This window comes from Bactrocera tryoni, chromosome 4 (genome assembly GCF_016617805.1).
Source record: "Bactrocera tryoni isolate S06 chromosome 4, CSIRO_BtryS06_freeze2, whole genome shotgun sequence".
Taxonomy (NCBI): Eukaryota; Metazoa; Arthropoda; class Insecta; order Diptera; family Tephritidae; genus Bactrocera; species Bactrocera tryoni.
Window position 1 is genome coordinate 8,336,514 of NC_052502.1, and position 6,635 is coordinate 8,343,148.

Here is a 6,635-nt window from a genome sequence, read left to right on the forward strand (position 1 = left end):
GGGTTCGGAGCTTTCAAAACTGGTTGAAATCCTCTACTTGCTCCATACATACATAAGTATGTATTTAAGTATGTATGTGAAATCATATCAAAATAGCATGACAAATCAAAAATCTTGAACTAGGATGAAATATAACATTCTATGTCTAGATCCCAAGACACACATTGTACATATGAATCAATATTAATATTGAATATACTAGAAGAAAGAGTCAGAATATAGGGTCAGTTTATCAGTTAATATTGCCTTTCGTTAAGAATACCGGAAAGGTGAAGGCGAAAGATGGTTTCTAAAAATGTTTAGTAACATCTTTTCGATGGAAGACCAAAGCAACGGAATTAAAAGATGGTTTCCCAAATTTACAATTCAAATTAGTATTCAAAATGGGATTGCTTCGATCATTAACTGATATACATATATACATATGTACATATGTATGCATGTACATATATCAATAAAAATCAACTGAGAAGTTTTCCCCACCGCATCTGGAAACAATGTTTCGAGAAAAATGCGTTTATCTCCTCTGACTAAAAATAAATAAAATATTCATTTTATCAGCTCCTGAACACCATATAAGCCTTCTTGTCCGTTATTTCTGGGATACAGAAAAGAAACCCTTTGAATTCGTTATTAAAATAAGTATGAACTGACTGAGACGCTTCTCCAGGTTCCTGTTACAGCCAATTGAAGACCGTTTAATTTTAAACGTTAACTTTACGGTTTTGTTTAAAAATTATTGCCTGCTTTCTTCGTGGAATGACAGGGGCATGGCCTAAGCACGCGCAGCGCAAAAACACTTTCTTTATTGTTGTCTTTCTTTCGTTGGTATTAACATTTCTTGGACTTGAGTTTCACATTTTTGGAATTTCAAATTAGTACGAAAACGAAGTCACCGACGCCGTCACAGGCAAGTGTGGACGTTCGCAATTAACAGAAAACAAAAACAATAGGTGGGTATGTGTACAAAAACAATAAGAGACTGGTTAAAAATTAACAATGAGCAATAAGCTACTATAAGACATGAGCCAATAAGCCAACAAACAACCAGCGAGTAGAAAACCAGTCACAAAAACACAAACGCAAACGCAGACAGCGACTTCGGAGTTTATTTGAAGGCGAAAAATGTGGAATGAGTACGAAAAAGAAATAATACATAGTATAACAAAAGCAAAGGTAACACATGAAAGAAATAAACAAAAACAAATTACTAACTAAACGAGTGCGGTGAAATTTCGTATATTTGGTCGTTGACTATTAATGGGATGTGACGGCGTCACGTGAAAATTAAAAAAATAAATGTTAGAACTTTGGACAAAAGCATAATACCCTTTACAGGTTCATGTTTTATAGCATAGAAAGTCATAAAAATAGTTGTATGTATCTTGATTTTGAACGTTCAGTTTGTATGGCAACTGTATGCTATAGTGGGCCGATCTGAATGATTTGTTCGGAGATTGCAGCAATGCTTTGGATCATAGTCTATGCCAAATTTTGTGAAGATATCTCGTCAAATAAAAATATTTTCCATACAAAAACATTTCTATGCCAGCTGTATGCTATAGTGGTTCGATAGCGGTGATTATACTAAATTAGCTGCTTCTTGAAAGAAAAGAACATGTGTCGATAACTCAAAAATTGAGGAACTAATTCGTGCATATAAACCTCATCCTGCACTTTTCCTGCTGGGCAAATGATATACTATATAGTACCTTGTTTAGTGTACATACATATGTATGTATTCTGGGTAATGAAAAAATAATTAAAACATAGCAATTAGTATCGAAGAATATGCGCTCAAATTTTTTTTATGAAAGACAGACTAAATATGAAATATTTTGCAATCTTATTGTAGAAAATTGTTATTTCTTCATTTTTCACTACATATCCACTTGTTTGCGTGGGCGTACGCCCACCGAACACCTTTGGGCTAACATTCAATGTTGCTGGTAACATGTTTATAAACACTGCAATGCCTACAGACATCTCGGTGTACACATGTATGTACATGCATGTGCTTGTATGCGAAGTTTAATTTTTTTGCGCAAACAATTTGTATTTCCACACAATTTTCACTTTATCAGCTGTGTGCATACACACACACATATTCACGTTTCTTTTTGTTTGTTTTGTTTACACTTTGTTGTTGCACAACGGTGTCGCCACTAAATTTGCTTGTTGCTGCCTCATATGTATGTAAATACACACTCACACGCTCAACGCCATGTATCTATGTACCTGCATGCAGACGTCGACACAGTGCTACACTCCCGCAATTATGGAGGCATACACACACGGACGCACTCACAAACAAAGAGATTCTCAGCGCTACGCTTTGCTGTTGTAGTTTTCAAATGAATTTTTTTTATAGGTTTGCCTTTGCAACTTCAATGTAGCAAACACACTTCCTCATTACAAATTCACTTCACGCACAAACACACTTACTGTATATTTATTTCCTTTTTTACGCCATAAAAATTATTGTTTTTGTCGCCGATTTGAACATTTGCTTTTGCGGCTCTTCTCCTTTCAGCCAGTAGACAAACACAAACACAAACGCACTGACACTTTTTCTACACGCATACCGAACACTTTGCTTTTGCCTTTGCTGGCAAAATCACAAAACACACTGCGCGCGATCCGAACAAGAATTTTCCTGTCTGTGCGCGTTCACGTATCAAACACCAATAAATGTAAACAGCCGCAATCGCCTTGGTTTGGTGTAGCGCAGGCAATTGGCAACTCTACCCTCGTGCTCTCGCTCTCTCTCTCTCTGGAGAGGCGATTGCAGTAATAGACACTAGGTGGCAACGTCAGCAGCGGTAGACAAAATTGCAACACTGTTGGATGCTACTATTTTTATTTTTTATTTATTCGCTTATCTTTTTCTCTTCGGATGCAAATAATGTTTCAAATTTTTTGGAAAGCGAAAATTTTTCTTGGACTTTTTAAAATTTAGAAAATAACAAAATATATAAAATAAATGCATAACAGCAATACATCAGTTAATAATATGATGCTGGATATTGCATCTAAATACAATTACTGTGTACTGCGCCATCTACAGTTACAAATCGTCTCTTTTGCATTGGTACTCAACTTCGCTAATAAAGAAAAAAATAAAATTTCAGCTTTCGGAGTAAAGTTGTTTTTATCACGTACGATAAAGTGTGCTTTACGATATTGCGTGCTTATTTCAACTCTTTTTTACAATCCGAGGTGAAATTGTTTTGCGCTTAGTCAAGTTTTGAACCGCTGTAGGCGTGTAGCTGAGATTGGCACCTGCGGGCTAATGACCGGAAATGTTGTGAATTAGACAAGTTTAAAGGTTTCCGGTTAAGGAAATGCAAATTGTTCGGCCGTTCGCGTACTCTTTGAAGAGAAAAAATAAAATGTTACACCTTTCAGGTAAGTTGGCTTGTCTCTGATACGGAAACTTTTTGGTCTGTCGGTGTTAGCACCACGAAACCAATTTAATGCTCAGTATTGTGTTCTTGTGTTGGTGAATCTGGCGAAGACTGTGTTGGTGTGGGTCGAGGAGTTGATGATGGATCATCGTCCATATTTCAGTCATCTTTTTTGAAATCGCATAAAAAAGGTCAGCATTTTGAAAGCAGTTTGAAAGGCCCTCTCTTTGGGGGAAAAAAAATCTAGAAAACACGTTAACTTCGGTTGTACCGAAGCTTTAATACGTCTTACTGTGACACCTTATGGCATAAAAGGGAATCGTGGTTTTGATCGGCTACTTTGTATTCCAACTATAACCTATATTGGTCCAATATCGACGACTTCGACAAATGAGTAGCTTGTTCGGGAGAAAAAGATGGGTTCAAAATTTCAGGACGAGACAAGTGACGGACATGGCTGTATCGACTCAGCTCGTCAGTCTAGTCATTTGTATATATAAATACTTCATAGAGTCTCCCACGTTTCCTGCTGAGCGCTGCAAACACGATGGTAAACTTAATATACCCTGTTCAGGGTATAACAAAGAGGCGGTCATGTAAGAAATTTCGGTTATATCCTAGAGATAATGATATTTTCGGATGATCGACAAGAGACATAACACAATTGATTCATATTTGCTTAATTAGATTCTCTAAGCATCCACAATAAATGTTATACTCATTTGAAATTCCCCATTCTACCTAGCGACTCGAACAGATAAGCTCATTAATGTCAAATGGAATGTAAAAAACAACAATTTTGGTGGCTTGAGGACCGTCGAATAAGTCTGTCAATTTTATTGTTGAGTTAATACTTACTGAGAAGAGAAAAATAGGACTATTCTAAGTTCGTCCCTATTGTCAAAAAACTGAAAGAGTCGATTTTCACAATATCTCTTGGAGCTGGGTGGATACTTAAGGACAGCTCAACCAAGCTTCTGCCGCTTCATGCGAGTCACTATCTGACATTGTCCTGATGGAACAAAAAATTGCTCTTCTATTGGTAAAATATGACCGCTTCTTCATTTATTGTAATTACAGGCCGAATTTAGCTGTAGAGAAGAAGCTCATAAGAGATCAGCCACTTAATGAAACCTTCCTGATCGTCAAACGCGGCCACCGTTTCCGTTGGCTCAATGCTATGCGACCACGACTCTTTTCGCTTGATGTTGTCGTGACTTACTTTTTATGAGCAGCTATTATCCGCTACAGAAATGGTTTGCCTCTTCCATCTTTGACGTCTGCTCAAACAATTCTGAGTCAAGCAATTACACCACAAAATTGTCTGAGAATATTTCTAGTACGAAATCTTACAGTATTATGCCTACTCAACTCAATGCCTACTGGGAATATAAGTTGGTTTACCTTAGCGAGTGGCCAATCGAACAAGTAACTGGCATAAATGAGGCATGTAAACAAACAAAATTGCCGCATTTGCGACCGAAAGCAACCTGAAGAGATTCAAGAGCTGCCATTTCACCCAGAAAAAACAACAGTTTGATGTGGTTTGTGCGGCGGTGAAATGAAATGATGTCGGTGAGAAAGTAACCGTCAATGGGCACCATTATCGCGCCATGATAACCGACTATTTGATGTCTGAAATTGAAGCTCGTGATCTCGGCAATATTTGGTTTTAACAAGACAAGTGCCACTTTTCACACACCGCATCAATCAATGGATATATTGAGAGAACACTATAATAAGCAGATAGTTTCACGTTTTGGGACGATCGCTTGGCTACCAAGATTGTGTGATATCGCATCCTTAGACTTTTCCTTGTGGGGATAGATAAAGTCTAAAGTCTTTGCGAGCAAATCCGCTTCGATTCAGGGTTTGAGGTAAAACATCACACGTGACATTCGCCAGTTACCAGTCGAAATGCTCGAACGAGTCATCGCAAGTTGGACTCAACGGATGGACCATCTGAGACGTAGCACCGGCCAACATTTGAAAGAGATAATCCTTAAAAAATAAAAGCAAAGAATGTTCTTTCGAATGATAGGAAACATTGCTCTTTAAATTTGAAGTTTCGCTGTTTTTTTTAAGTAGGGAACCTCGAAAAGGATCACCCGTTGCATAGAGTATCACGTAGTTATAAAACTTTGCTGAGTTATCTAGTGGATACTATCCACATCGTTGGTACTGAATACAACTGAGTGACTTGAAGAGTGATTTCAAAGCGAAATTTCTGGGCAAAAGAGCAGATGTCTAACATAGCGAATAAAGAATTGGCGAATCGAATATGCAATATGTTTAAAGTACCAATGAAAAGCTAACACTCCTCACATTCTGTGACTTATTGAGCAACGCTCGTGCTTCAGTTTGCGTGCGTTCGGAGACTTATTCGGCAAATATAGCGAAGAGTCGCTGCAAACCGCATTCTTCGCGTGACAGACGACTGCGCAAAAGTTGCATGATTGAGTAGTTTACGAAGAAGCCAACAAGAAGAAGACAAGCACATCTGCATTCACGTGAATTAACACAAGCATACACACATACAGACATACGGAACGGGGGAAAATGCGCATGCGCTTAAAAGACAGTTGTATAGACGAGTACACATGTTCCAGTGCTTGTAAAAATGTGTAAACGCGCACAACAAACACCAATTAAGCGATCGACAAATTTTATTTGCACAGACTGACGAGTTGCGGCAACAAAAAGTTGTCAACAGCTGTGTGCATTAGCAACAATTGTTCGTTGTTCGAGACGGCGATGCAAAGTGCTTTGGAAAAGTGGCGGAGCGACGCCGACTGCGCGAACAAACAACAACAACAAAGACAACTTGACAACAGTAATACAGCATGCGCAGCAATGACAGGAAGTTTAATTAGAATTTAATGCCAAATACAGGAAAGTCGAGCGACCCGCTGCGGGGCAGCAACGCGGCTAAGTTGCAAAGTGGCAAGAGGCGGTAAGGCAACGAGGCGGCGAGGCAACGAGGCGGCGAGGCTTGTCGGCCGCTTGAGTTCTGCAAACAGGTGAACGCTATTGGCGTACGGCAGTGCAAGTTGCCGCGCAGTCGCGGTGTCAGCAGCAAATCTCCGCGAATTCTGTCACCAACCAAAGGAGGCGCAACAAAAACGCTGCAACGATTATAAATCGTAATTGAAATGGATTAATGTCAGTTTAAATAGAAAATGCGGTAGCCTTATTGGTCAGCGCATATGTGGCTAATGAAATGTACGA

General features: G+C 38.8%; 1 protein-coding gene across 3 annotated transcripts in view; it reads right to left on the reverse strand.

Annotated features, from left to right (window-relative positions):
* The window catches only part of LOC120773437 (tyrosine-protein phosphatase 10D-like), a 179,185-nt gene extending 176,516 nt beyond the window's left edge, over positions 1 to 2,669 (reverse strand). For all 3 annotated transcript variants that reach the window (XM_040102319.1, XM_040102318.1, XM_040102320.1), the window contains exon 1: positions 2,446 to 2,669. The gene's annotated coding sequence lies outside the window, so the exon portion shown is untranslated. The remainder of the gene's footprint in view (positions 1 to 2,445) is intronic.
* Positions 2,670 to 6,635: the final 3,966 nt, after the last annotated feature.